The following is a 15,082-nucleotide window of genomic DNA, read 5'->3' as shown; positions in this document are numbered from 1 at the left end:
ACCAGTCATAACACGAACCTCGTAATGCCGAGCGCCTAGTGAGGCAGCTGTTATTACCATTTTTGTAAGTCTTTGGTATGACTTGGCCGGGGTTCGAACCCACGACCTCCCGCTTCCGAGGCGGACGCTCTAACCACTTGGCCACCGGAGCGGTCGGGGACGTTTTGTAACATGTTATTCTGGCGTACACTTTCTGTTAAGCGTTTGCACCTACTATTGGATAAAGTTGTAGATATAAGTTTGCACTCAGTGAAACGTGTTCCTTCTAACTAGTACGAATATTAGTACCCTTACTACGTTGGTGCTACCGCTCCGGTGGCCTAGTGGTCAGAGCGGGTTCGAACCCCGGCCGAGTCATACCAAAGACTTTTTTAAAAAAAATTGTACTAACAGCTGCCTCGCTTGACGCTCAGCATTAAGTGGTTAGTGTTAGGACTGGTCGGCCTGGTGTCATGATAATGTGACTGGGTGGAACATCATGCTACATGTTTGCGGCATGATGCCCCAGTACTAGACAACATTATAAACTGCCACGCTGCAGACATCGTAGCGATATAACTGAAATATTCTTAAAGCTACATTAAAAATCCTAATCACACACACACACACACACACACGTTGGTACTACGACATCTACCTTTTTACAGGTATTCTGTTATGTAGATAATAATGGCACGAACCAAGTAATTAATTGTAAACCAGGCCTGCGCACTAACCGCTTAGCCACTGCAGCTTTGTGCGAGACGACGAATGCTATTAATGTATCTGCCGTGTAAAAACGCAACAAAATGCAAACAGCGTGGACCCAGAACTGCTAGTACATAATTAGCCAGCCGACTCTCTTTTCATCTCGTTGCGTGTTTTACGAAAGCAAAATTAGGCTATTTAACCAAATGCATCAAGTATAGTTAATTTCATTCGACTTCAAGCGAAAACAATACATCAATATCCACCAGAACTTCTTGTTTTACTTTTCTAATCAAATGACCTGCTTAAAACACATCATATTTTGTTTCTTCAAACTTTGACATACGTATTATCGCACTCACTTATATATATATATATGTTGGGTCCAACTGCAAACAATAGACCCTAACATGCCAAAGCAATATGCACCGACATATCAGGGTCAATGTTATTTGTTCTAAGAACAAAGAAGCTGCATAGGTCCAGATCTTCCTGCGCATTATGCGACGGTATATATGGATGTCCAGTATGCAGTTTTATCCGGCTTGTAAGCGAGTACAGCGGTATGGCACATAAGAATTCTGTCACAGCCGAAATATTTATGTCAATAAAAGCTGGATTTCGCTGGAAAAAGATGATCAAGTTATATTTGTTTTTAAAACAAATTCTGCACCTGTAACTGTTATTCAGTTATCACTACGTAAACAAGTGCAAAAATGTACCCAAGGTAGTATCGTGCGAAACGTGAAAATTTCAGACACGCTTTTTATTTCGATGTTTACTTTACTGTACTTATCTAGAATATAATTCTGTGAGAATGCAATTGTTTAATGTTGGTGTTTTGGTGTTTTGAAGTATATCCTGTAATCTACTGTTAAAATGTTATACCTCGTTAAAGAGATGTTGTTTTTTTACACAAAAACTCCTTGACTTGTTTATAGTCTTTTATGGAAATTAATAATCGAACGCTTGATTCTTCCACCCTTTAGATTAATTGTCACACCATTTGAACGTACCTCTGGCTATGTGACAAGTATATCACGTGCTGCGCGTAATCGTTATTATTATCTTGCACATAATACAAGAATGTCGCTTACATTTACATACAGGTGGTTAACGTCTCTGACGGCTGACAAAATATACCGGTTCTCAAACCGTACATACGGTATCTAGTTAATACTAGATTTAGAAAGGCAAATATATACGGGCTTAATTAAGCATTTGCTTCATTTAAACTACCGTGTACACTCGCTTAATGTGCCAGTAGATCAGAGTCTATGTTGTATGTTCTACTGATTGCTCCTTACTAACTGCTATATATGAACAATGGCAGAAAAATTATATTAAGTTGCGAAATGAATAAGTGACTCAAAAGACAAAACCATATAACAGTGAAAGAAAGGACGTAAAAGAGGGGGTGAATATATTTTTGAAAACGATATAAAGAATAAAATAAAATAAAATGGCGGACATTGAAAATTTCTTGAATTTATTATACACTCGTGATAATTGACAATGTAGGAAAACATTGAAATGCGAAAAGATAAAAAATGAATAAGCGCATGGGGAAAAAAAAACCTGCTAACCTTTTTGACCATTGCTCCACGAACTAAATGCAAAAATATATTATGGCATTGTTGACCGTATATATTCAGACATTTTGGCTTGTCTGTATACATTCCGCACAAATCATTCTAACACATAAGTGTGTTCTAGAACAAATGCAGTATAATACTTCTAGATCAATTTAGTTTACACCATGGTGGCACTGTTACAAAGAAATTTTTGTACCCTTTGATGTAAATTTTTCTTAAATCTAGTAATGGCAGCAGCGGAGATTTATCAAGAAACAGTCAAATCTACATTTCAGACCATCCACAGATATTCTTTCAATACAGCGTACATTTCCATTTAAGTAGATCTTTAAGCATAAACAAAGTTTTCACTGAAAACCGTGTGATACCAATGATATTGTAGAGCATGCGAGTTTTTAGAGAAGTCTTGGTTGTGAAAACGCCCTCATTTTTTCTACCTAATACCCTTTTGGTCGACCCACCCTACAATATTTCTGGGATCGTGCTAACTAATACTTATTCACTGGAATCTTAAATACATGAATATGCAAGCAAACCAACACAGCTTTGGGACAGGTGTCATATAATTGCTTGGATTCACTACTGTAAACACGTTTTGTCATTAGAGCGAAAACACTCACTTTGGTCATTCGGCATAAAATCATCTGGTGTACTATAGAAGTGCGAATAATGCCATGTCATGAACTCAATCTTATCACGTATTACCATCGTGTACCAGTCTGACTACTTGATGGCCAACTACTGACCTTTATACTTAGACAATGTTTGCAGGATTCCGCCTGCTGCATCCATTAATGGCCCCAATAAACATAATGGCACTTGAAAAATAGGGATTGGCCCAAAATGTCAAAAGCGAATTTGACATCCATGAACATACGAATTATCGCATCGTTAATGTTCGTTAAATTAATTAATCAGACAATAACATCAGATTTCTATTTACTTTGTGCTTTTAAATAGTCATAATTTGTACAGGACGCTTCTACTAAAAGGTAGGACACATGAAAGGTGTTTGCAAATCACGTTTTTGTTACAACCCACTATGGGAGATAAAAAGCTTTATAGTTCCTCGTTTAAGTGTATTTTGTTTGAAAAACTAATTTTTTCTTCACAACCAGGTTACATTTGTTTTCTTTTTTTCCTCACTTTTCAGCTAATATAATGGATATAATTAGTTCTTTGTTTCTAAGAATCAGAAAGGTTTTTTATCAAGCTATTTGGGAACCGGAAATTTAAAACAAAGAGGCCCTCAAAGAGACCGATGAACTACTTGTCGAAAAGAATTTCCAAAATTCGGGATAAGACCGTTTCTTCCTTTAAATGTTGAGTGTTCAAACATATCTCTAACATTCTTCAGCTCTATTTTGACATTAGCTGTTATGGTACGCATACTGGATTATTAGACTGACACCATTTTCATGTAGGACAATGTAGACGCCATTAGAAGACTGTTGGTGAAACCCCCTAGTCATAATCATCTTCCATTCAGGGTGAGTAGTGACAACAAGATTTTAAGACAGTCGTCGTGGCCGCCATAATGGACGCACGACTGCCACATGTTTCTTTGGGACCAAATAGATATTATAATAATATAAGCATATTGGTGAAAAACCCATGTTGATATAGCCATCTGTTGGAGAGGAGAAGATATCAAAACTATTTTCAGGGTACTATTTTCCATTCAAGAGGAGTAGCAAGAACTAGATTTTTAATATAGCCGCTGTGGCCTATCAGATCGATACCATTTTCATTTAAGACCATGTGGACATCATAAGAAGTCTTCTGGTGAAAACCACACGTTACTATGACTTTCTATTCAAGTAGAGTTGTGATAACAAGATATTTAAGACGACTCTCGTGACGGCCATATTGGGTGTTAAATTGGCACCATTTTCATTTAAGACCAATTGGACATCAAAAGAAGTCATCTGACGAAAACCTCACCTTACTTTGACTTTCTATTCAAGTAGAGTTGTGATGATGAGATTTTTGAGGGCGCTCTGCAGATATTATGAACTTTTGTGATGGTGGTGCGTGTAAGGTGAAGTTGTTTTCATTTTCAACATGCACAATGGAGAGAATGTCGGTATACTTCTATGTTACTTTCATGTACTCTCACTGAAATTTCTTTGGATATTGTACTTGGGGAAATTGTACATGATCTAAGCACACAGCAGACTAAAATGACTGCTCCCTTGTGCTCAAGAAATTAGCGTGAATTAGTCTAAGTAAGCTATCTTTAGTAGCAGTTATTAAAATAGAGGAAAATAATGTTGCCAGACTACACAATACCAGATTCTGAACGTGCAATGAATGGATTACCAAATATATAAAATGTATAAAAAAAAAAAGAGTTTTCGGCCTTTTATTAAACAATTTACCTCTGAAATCCAGGAAGTTAAAATGACCAAATGGAGCTAAAAATCTGAGGTAAGGCCAAGCTGTATACTCAATAACCCATATGACACCCATCGATCATACACAAAAATAAAGGGAGTTAAAGGTTCTTTGAACAATACCTACGGCATGTAAGGTTTCTTTTAAATAGTCAATATAAAGAGCAAGAAAACCCGTGGGAAATTCTTTTTCTTTCAAATACGAACACTATGCAAAATATGATGACTGCCACGGCGGCTATTTTGGATGTTAGATTTGGTACCATTTTAGATTAAGACCAAGTAGACATCATAAGAATTCTTCTGTTGAACATCCACGTCAAGTAGAGTTGTGATAAAACAAAAAATTTAATGACTGCCACGGCGGTCATATTGGATGTCAGATCGGCACCACTTGTATGTGGCGCTCTGTGGATATTACATACTTCTAACAGTCGTACAGAAGATGCACGTTGAAAGTGTTTGCACTTGCAATATGCACAGAGGAGATAATGTTGGCATACATCAATGTTACGTGCAGGCATTGTGGCGGAAAGTTCTATATATTGTGTTTGTGGAAACTGCATGCATGATCTAAGCAAAATGACTGCTGCCATGTGCTCCAGAAACCAAACTTATGTCTTATTTGACATTTTTTTGTCGAATTTTCATCGGACTATGACAAAATGCAGAAAAATTACAATGTTTTCTACATTAAAGATAGAAATAAAATCTAAGTAATCATTATTGTGGAAAGCATGCTTATTAAGGTATTTAAGTTAATTCATTGTGCATGTATAACTATTAGCTTTCACGTTGAACTAGCACTGTCCCCTATTCCTCCTTTCGGCATTCATTTTTTTTTTACAGTATTCCTGTGTCAAGGCGGCTCAAAAGATCTGTATGGACCCTATGCATGTTTAAATTAGACTGGTATTAGAACAAGTTCCTCCATCAACTCGATATTTACCGCTGCAGCAGACATACCTACATCATGTCGGTTGTTCATTTGCAATCTAAGTTACAATTTAATCTTCAATGCTAGTCTCACTGTGACAGGCAGTCACCAAACAAGCCAACCCATTTTCAAGCCTAACTCGAAGTAAATGTAAACCAAATCGCAGATTTAGTTTCTGTGTGAAGTTATAAACACAAGGCTCATGCTGTTCATGTTCTTGCCCTCCGCGTTAAACATTACGTGGGGGTCAAAATACGAGATTGTTTAGAGAGACATAAGCTATTGCCAGTGTACACGATCTTTTTAGATAATGTAACCAGTGAGGAAAACCCGGGCATTTCTTTTTCTTGCAAAGTATGAAACTATCGAACGCAACCTCTTTTAGGACCAGCAAGACATCATAATAAATCTTTTAATGAAAGCCTCATGTTGATATGACTATCCATTCAGAAGTAGCGATAACAAGCTTTTCAAGATGGCTCAGTGGCTGCCATATTGGATGCCAGATCGGTACCAGTTGGATATAGGACGAAATGGACATCATAAGAAGTCTTTCAGTGAAATCCTTTCAACATGGAACCTGTGTCGCAGTACTGGACATTAGACCAGCATAGTTCATTTAGGACAAACTAGACATCATAAGAAGTCATTTAGCGAAAATCCCTAGTTAATATGATTTTTCCACTAGAGATGAATACCAATAACAAAATTTTAATTACAGCTGCCGAAGTGGCCATATTGGACATCGATCGGTTTTTTTTTTCATTTTAGACGAACTAGACTATAAGAATCCTTTTGGTGAAAACCCCATGTTGATATGACCATCCAATGAGGAGGCGTGACGACAACAATATTTTCAAGATGGCTGCTGTGGTGGCCATATTTGATACCTGTTAATGATCATTTTCATTCTGTGCCAGCTAGACCATAAGATGAATTTGTACTTAAATTTCAAGGCAATCTTCCAAGTAATTTAGAAGTCGCGATTATAAATGTATGCTGACGGACGACGGACAAGAGATCATCCCGTAAGATCTACTGTTCTAAGACCAGCTGAGCTAAAACACCCTACTAAATGGTTGATCCCCAACATGTACTATAATGAGAGATTCAACTTGATGATTCCACAAATAGAACTTACATTTATATGCAGGCAGAAGCAGTGTTTCCCTTTATCCTCGTTTGAGCTTCAGAGACCCCATACTTGTTTCTCGTCTCTCACTTTTTTTTTGACACCACACCAAGGTTTGCTATTTACTCCATGTGACCCTAGTTATGCCACCAAGGGGATTTTAACTCCCTTTCTTGCACCCCTAGAGGATATACTGCAGAAGAAAATTAATTTGAATAGCATGAAATAAGAAGTAAATAAGCTAAAATTATTTCCAACAGTGCGAAGCTTGAATACATTATATACTGATATTTTTCGAAGTCGTGTAAAATATTAGCAAGGACGAAGAGACACTAATAAGAATATTGTTCGAATGTATTAAGTTGCCGGGGAACTCAAAACGATTCGAATGCAAACGCGTGTCAGGTTATAAAATACAATAATCGAAGTATAGCAATGAAATTATCTCAGTTGTATTTGTTTTGAATAACTTCTAATTTATTATTTAATTACATCAAAGCAAAAAATCTTGTCTCTAAATATGTTACATTTTTATGATGTTATGAAGTCGGTGATTATTCTAAACACAATTGTAATCAGCAATTATATTTGTTGCTCTTTATGCTCGCTATAAATGAATGTCCTGACGCCATTTCTAGATTTGATCTTATTACTAGGTCTAAGATGATGGCCGAACAAAAACAAATAATGTCATTCATACACCAATAGGAATGATACAGCAACTTCCGTCTAGCCAACTTTTATGTAAAAGTTAACAAAGGAGTGTTGAAAATTATGGTAAATACCCATTAGATCCTTCACTATATTCCTTTGTCATAATCATCATTCGACCAATCAGAAATCGGTATCCGAGATAACAAAGAGACTTAAAGATACGACTTCCTTGACGTTTTTCCTTTGGATCTAGAACCTTTAATGATAAAGGCTATTTTTATTTTTCATTTTTATGCAGCCATGTTTCCATTACAACGCGTTATTTTCTTCATCATTTTCAATCATGAGTATTCAAAATTTTTGTTTTATTAAATCATATCAGGATTTGTACAAAATTATGATAATAAGCTAGTAAATCAGAATATTTCACACACACATGCAAAAATCATGAATATTTCATGCAACAACACACAAACAAAGATGGAAACAGTCCCCGAAAGATAGATATAATTCTCTTTTCAGCACTTGACGTACACGGGGATTCAGTCTGAGATGGAGTTTTCACTATCAGTCAGAAAGAAACGACCTTTCAGAGTTGATGTCTTTTATAATTGGTTGAAACAAAACTTCAAACTCAAGCTCAAGTTCGTGAGTTTTATTATTTCGAAGCCAGAATTAGTCCGATAAATCAACCTCACAAATCTGTATTAATACTGATGGACGATGTTGCTGGTCTGATGTGACCTGTTCATTAAAATATGTGATTTTGCTGCATACACATCTTTCCGGAACAAAACCCGTATACACTTTAGACACGTACCGGTAATTGGTAAGAGCCAGATCAAGCGCGAAATTCAAAATGGACACAGGACAGATGGTTGTGCTATTCCACGTGAATTTACAATCACCAAACGTGTGATTTCCACAGGAAATATAATCTACATGTCACCAAAAGAACCCTTCAGCCGACGGTAGCTGCCCAGACACGAGAAATACCGGGAAGTGTATACAATATACACCAATGTGTGCAGCCAAATTTGGCTGCAGATAATTGCAGATTGTAAAGAATAGGTGATATCAGCTCCTCATCCGAAAATCAATATCATCACGGGAAAAGGGATGATTTATCGGCCTAGGCCAGAATGTGTAAGCAGAGGTCAGTACAACGATGTGAATCATTTTCATGAATATTTTTCTATTGGCCAAAATTAGAGTAATTATTAGCAGTATAATGGCTAATTTCATCAGCAATTGTTGTTCATTGCAGCTGCTGCTGTAGAAACGTGCATCGCTTTCCCACATACCAGTCACATTAAGTCTTTGCAGGACTTGTCATGTCATAACTTAACATTAAAGTATAACCCAAGTTTATTGCATACCGTACATTTTCGCTTATAAGTTTGAGTCCAACTGCAACAAAAAACAAACCTTGATCTGCCGTCACATAATGCACAGGCAGATCAGGGTCTACTGATTAGTTATACCATATTGTAGTTTGCAGCTGACTTTGACGGTATGTATTTGCCACCTGGAAAGCAACTATATACCTTGATAGCAATCGAAAAAGCGAGTATATATGGTATGTATTAGCAGTCGGAAAAGCGAGTATATACGGTATGTATTTGACATCTGAAAAGCAGTATATCAGCAAAACAGAAGCAAATTAAATCGAAATTGTTTGCATTTAAGGTTAATGTCTTTCCTTAAAAGATATACATCTATAATGATCATAAAATATTAAATGGTATTTCGACTCGAAAAGTTATTAACCTTTATTGTGCGATTACTGTACCACGAGAGGGTCGATGCGAAAACTATAATAAATAAGAAACAATCAGAAAGAACTCCGTTAGCGGGATGCACAGGAAAAAAATAAAAAGTAGCAGCAACTATAAACTGACCGACTCCGGGAACAATTGAACATGTACTAAATACGACCAAGAAAGGAAATTATTTCATAAACACCCAAAAGAAAACCCACGAAGCACATGCCAAAATAAAACGAGGCCAAAATAATAATAAAAACTTTGAAACTACATTACTATCCTGAATGCATTGCTATCGAAAAAAAAAAAAAAAGAAAACTGAGGTTAAACATAAGAAAACAACAAGGGTAGAATCTCGGCTGTCTAGGACAGGAGAGGAAAATATATAGCTAACAAAAGAGGGAATTGGTTATACCTGGCCTTTTAAGGGACATGGTTCGAAAGAATGTTTTACTCACAAATAAAGAAGTCAAGCCCGTGCAAAATAAAATAACACAAGATACACGAGCCACCCCACAGAAAAAAAAAATAAGACGTCTAGAATAAGACATCTGTCCGCTTTTCCACTTAGCCGTATGGTTCACCATGTCGAAGAGACGACATTGTGTTAACGAAAAAGACTTCGTGTAGGGGAAAAATATATAAGAACAAAAAGATCAAGAGAAAAGATACAAATTACACAACTAAATGTGGGGGGGGGTTGGTAGATAAACAAATAAGAACTTAAGATATAATTAGGGACCATATAAATAAATCATAAAAGGATGAATGTGATATGTACGAGAAAGAAAAGAAAAGTTGAAGCAGGGAAACGAGATCACAAATGAAGGGCTCTGTAAGAAACGAAACAGAAACACCAGGAAAGACGACAAAGACATGAAGGAAAAGACAAAAACAAGGAGGAAGAAGAAGATGAGGAAAAAGGAAAAATAAAAGAGACGATGCAGAGCATAAAACCAGAGGGAGAGGCAACCACTTCCATTAGCAAAAATACGTAAAAGACTACGAAGGGATAAGAGGAAGTAAATAGAAGGATACTAAGCCGGGAAGAAGCAGAGTAAGAAGGTAAACCGCCAGGGAAAATGAACACAACGTTCTTCTTTGGATTACAACAAATGAAAATAATTACTTCGCTACTCCCACAAGTATAACAGGACCACAATAAGACCCCCAAGAGACCACTATGTGTATAGATCATTACACTCAGAACCACCAAAGCGAACACATCTATAGCATACGTGCTGCAATGGCAAACGCATACAACGTTACATACATGTATAGAGGTGGGTGGCCCTGGACGAAAACCTGACTGGCAGACTGCTAAATGGACTAAGAGACAGCTACTCTTACCCGTCTTCTTTGGAACATCTTTTCGGTAAACAAACATGTACGCACAACTACTTGGCAGGAAAATTCACAACTCAGAAAAAAGAACAACTAAACAAAAACACACCAAAAGAAACAATAATACGAAAATGGGCATCACTTTGTCAAAACTTGGCATAAAATGATAGCTAGTGGTTAAGAGGAAGTCGAACAGACGAACCGGAAAGATAATGGGAGGGAGGAAGAACGGATGCAACAAGCAGTCAAGACACCCTGCATCTACCCGTGGCTTGCTCTGGGAATATTTTAATCTATAATACCAATGAATTAGTGCGCAATTAAAGGAAATTAAAGGATTAGTACATGTTAGTATTTGCCGATAAACGACTAAAATTTAAAGAACCAAGTGCGTGTGACTTTAAGGGCTATTGTTCACTCGCTGTCTGACACACAATATCTACACATTCGATTTTAGTATCGCTTTGTTATCTGTCATTCAGTTTTACAATTTGCAGTGACTAAAATTAGATTGCATTGTTGTTGTGTTTTTTGTTGTTTTCTTTATTTTGTGTGGGGTATTTGTGTCTCTAACAACATAATAATATTTTCTTCTGAAGAAACGTTTTGATTATATTGAAATGGTCATCTCGTCTTTGATGAGTTGTCATTTAAAGTAAACATTGACAATCTAAATACATTTGGAGTCATCAGTTTTTCTGAATGAATGAATGGATCTGATGAATACAAAGACACAAAAAACAGTGATTAGTGATGAATTATTCTTTATAACATCGAACTAATTAATAGTTCTTGCATGTTAATCAGATACACGTAACAGCTTGCTTTTACATACCCATGACGGATATCCGCCTAATACTTCATGTAAAACATAAAAGATATCTGGTCTTTTTCCCCCCAGTAGATATAAAGAAACATTTCATGTGTTCAGTGGAAATGTGTCACGAGTGAAAATACAAAATGTTTCCATTTCGTGAGTAAAATATTTACCAAAATCTACTCGAAACAAATGTATTTTTTATTTTATTTTTAAAGGAAATAATACAAAAAATTGTTTTGAACGGATTTTTTTCCCCATTCTGTGCCAACATAATCAACAGCTCCATTACTATGTAAAATAAATTCATAATTCTTACATTAGTTCAAAGATACTGACTATTAACTTATAATGCTCGAAATTGTCTGTTTTGTCAAATTAACAACTATTTTCATATACAAATGAAGATTGTTTTGTTTTGTTAACACATGTTAGCTGCGCAGATTGAAACAGTGAACGTTGTCCGGAGAGGGGTAATGCAGAAATAAAGAGCGGTCGTATCCAACACACTTTAGACGTAAAATCTTGAAGCAAAATGTTTTAATGGTTGCGAATTAACTTGTACGGATTGTGATTCTTTATTTTCTTTGTTTCTACATTCAAACGGATCATTGGATGACAGAATATCGATCCATGTAAGCAGGTATACGATACTGTATTAATGGATGACAGAATATCGATCCATGTAAGCAGGTATACGATACTGTATTAATGGATGACAGAATATCGATCCATGTAAGCAGGTATACGATACTGTATTAATGGATGACAGAATATCGAGTCATGTAAGCAGGTATACGATACTGTATTAATGGATGACAGAATATCGAGTCATGTAAGCAGGTATACGATACTGTATCATGGGATGACAGAATATCGAGCCATGTAAGCACAGTCATTTAAAATTTGCATGATTCAAATGGAAAACTAATTATAACAAGTTAACACCTGAAGCCTTTTTTTTGCGGTCTGGAGTTCAGTTTTAAGCTTTTCTTGATGGCGGTTCCTCGTTGATTACATAATTTTATACTAGAGGTTCTACAGTGTTGACAAATTTTCAAATCTGTTCATCTTGATGGGCCGCGAGGGGGGGGGGGAAAGAGAAGAAGAAAAATGACATAGGCCTAAATATGGAAATAAAAGTTTGACTATCAAACATAAAGAGAGATATATTTACTAAATGGGAAACTAAAGTGATAATGCCACTGTGCCGATAAAAGCTGTACTGACACTGTTGCGTAATCAATTTTCTCCCACTTAGATATTTCATTATCTATGAAATATATAATGAATTACAATATGTTATATGAACCAGTTTAGATTCTGGGAGCATGTCCTGTGACACTAGACTAAAATTTACGTAATATCAATATTCGGCTAAAATACACGATTACTATTCGACTAAAATGTGCAAAATATTCAAATTTGAGCTTCAATAATTTTTAATTACAATTTTGCTTTTTATATTTTCTATTCTTAATTTAAATCAAAACGTCTGTCAAGTTTTGCAAGGTATTATGATTTATTTTGTTAAACAGAAAATATCGATCAATATTGGCTAGTCACTGACCCAGGTAGTATGTACATGGTATGTGTGCATTGTAGTGATGGAACTTGGAAAGAAAATTCGATTTACACGCAGAATAGATAAAGAGTGATACACTGTGTGTAGGGTTTCTTAAAATTGCGTCATCAGCAGTGGTGATCCTTTGGGAGAATAAAAAAAAGTTAAATTTTTTTGTTACAATAAACTAAGGAAACGCTAATGCCGACTGCTACATAAACGAAACAGTTGAACCCGTATTTAATTAAAAACATAGTGGTACTAATATTTTATTTCTCATCTGTCCACACATAATTGGCAAGTCGATTTGGGTCTGCAACATCCACCTGGAGAATTCACATTATGCTGGACGTATAAGAAAGATTACGTACAACTCATAATTTGTAACTAGATTTGATAGACATTAATTGCGCAAATATTTTCAAACATTCGGTCAACGACATCATTCGACGAACCAATTAATAACACTATCAGAACACGATTGGACTTATGTGACCTCACCTTTGCCCCCGGTAGGGTACTGACCACCACACGTCCATCTGCATGTATGTTTTCCGGTGATATACAGCGGTGCTATTTATTTTTTCCACGGGACCAATTACACATATAAACATTCTTCTTTTTAAATAGGTTAGAAATGAATTTATTTACTTTTGTGTAACTATTATTATTTTGCATGTCTAGGTTTGACGTTGCATTTCTTCAGCTTTCTCGAAGTGTAAACGACAAAACAACAAAAACAAATACTATCAACAATAAGAATGAAAAGATTAATAACAATAAAACAACAACAACAAATAATAGTAATAATGACAATACTGACTTTGTCACCTTCATCGTCTATAATAATAATAATAATAATAATAATAATTATTATTATTATTATTATTATTATTATTATTATTATTATTATTTTAGTCAAAATTCTAACTGCGCAGTTTCCACATATGCGCATAAATTAGAATGATGACATCACATCTCCATTAATTTGCCCACAGACTTACGATCAAACACACAGACATACAAACGTGCCAATACCCACCTTTTTATTTGATCATGATGCCTGTTCGTGAAAATACAGCTCGCACAGCCTATTGGCCTTTCCTGATAGCCCGTCTGATGGCATGTCTCCACTACAGTCAAATCAACAACTCGCGTTTCACAGGTAGAGTGAAACTTATTCTTACATTTTTCCACACATGTATCAGTTACATATTTCCGACTTTCAATTTTTTTTTTCCAAGTGTCATTCGTCCAAATTTATCTTTACTGACAACAATACAGAACAACTTGTTGCATTGTTGAACCGTCGCAGATTTTACATTGCCTTCGCTTATTGCGTTTTAGACACGCCCCCACTTACTCGTTGGAAGGTACTCGTCGATTGGTGGAAATCTCCAAATATTGGCATAACCCGCATTGTTGACATTCCTCAAAGACAGATGGCCCAATAGTCAAGCAGGCGCATTATGTTCCGTTTGCCTCGCTCCGGATTCCTACTGACCCAGAGAGTATAGCTGGGTTTAAAATGTTCGTTGCCCCAGTTATTCGATGAGGTGCTTCATGTACATATAAAGATAGATATAAACAAATATTTCATGTTTTCAAAGGAATAATATCTATCTATCTATCTATCTATCTATCTATCTATCTATCTATCCATCCATCCATCCATCCATCTATCTATCTATCTATCTATCTATCTATCTATCATCTTAGCAAGATGGCCAGCCAGCTATCAGTCCTGTTGTAATTTTTGTTTTACAAAATTATTAATGAACTTATGAATATGCGTATGTATGCTGCACTCTGCATGCATGTATGCAGGTAGACAATACGTCTATCTGTAAAATTTGCAGGTGTTAATTTTCTTTAATGTTGCTGAGACTTGTGTCTCCATGTTGTTTGAAGTCACCATTTCCACATGTCATTTGAAGTTCCCATGTACAAAATAATATAGTCTACCTGCACATATTTAGAGATTTTGTCAAAGATCAGTCCTTTCTGCATTCATTTTATTCAGGGTAGGGTTAATGAGTGTTCGTTAATGCACGTGCGCACACATATTTGTGCGTGTGTGTGTGTGCGTGTGTTAATTTCAGCTAAGAAATCTGAAATTTATGCAAACGGTTTCTAATTTAACTTTTCACAAATTAATCTGTACTTAGTTTATTTAGTATGGGTATTAAT

The 15,082-nt window shown here is 35.9% G+C and overlaps 1 long non-coding RNA gene across 1 annotated transcript in view; it reads right to left on the bottom strand.

The window, feature by feature from the left end:
- LOC149802665 (uncharacterized) overlaps window positions 1-14,074 on the bottom strand; it is a 178,016-nt gene extending 163,942 nt beyond the window's left edge. The window contains exons 1-2 of the long non-coding RNA XR_016419928.1: window positions 13,935-14,074; window positions 6,757-6,940 (exon numbers count right to left, since the gene is read on the bottom strand). This is a non-coding gene — a long non-coding RNA (uncharacterized LOC149802665). The remainder of the gene's footprint in view (window positions 1-6,756; window positions 6,941-13,934) is intronic.
- Between the last annotated feature and the right edge of the window lie 1,008 nt (window positions 14,075-15,082).

This window comes from Sinohyriopsis cumingii, chromosome 3 (assembly GCF_028554795.1).
Source record: "Sinohyriopsis cumingii isolate HCF-2022 chromosome 3, ASM2855479v2, whole genome shotgun sequence".
Taxonomy (NCBI): domain Eukaryota; kingdom Metazoa; phylum Mollusca; class Bivalvia; order Unionida; family Unionidae; genus Sinohyriopsis; species Sinohyriopsis cumingii.
Note: the sequence above shows the minus strand (reverse complement) of the source record. Positions and strands in the feature narration are given on the sequence as shown.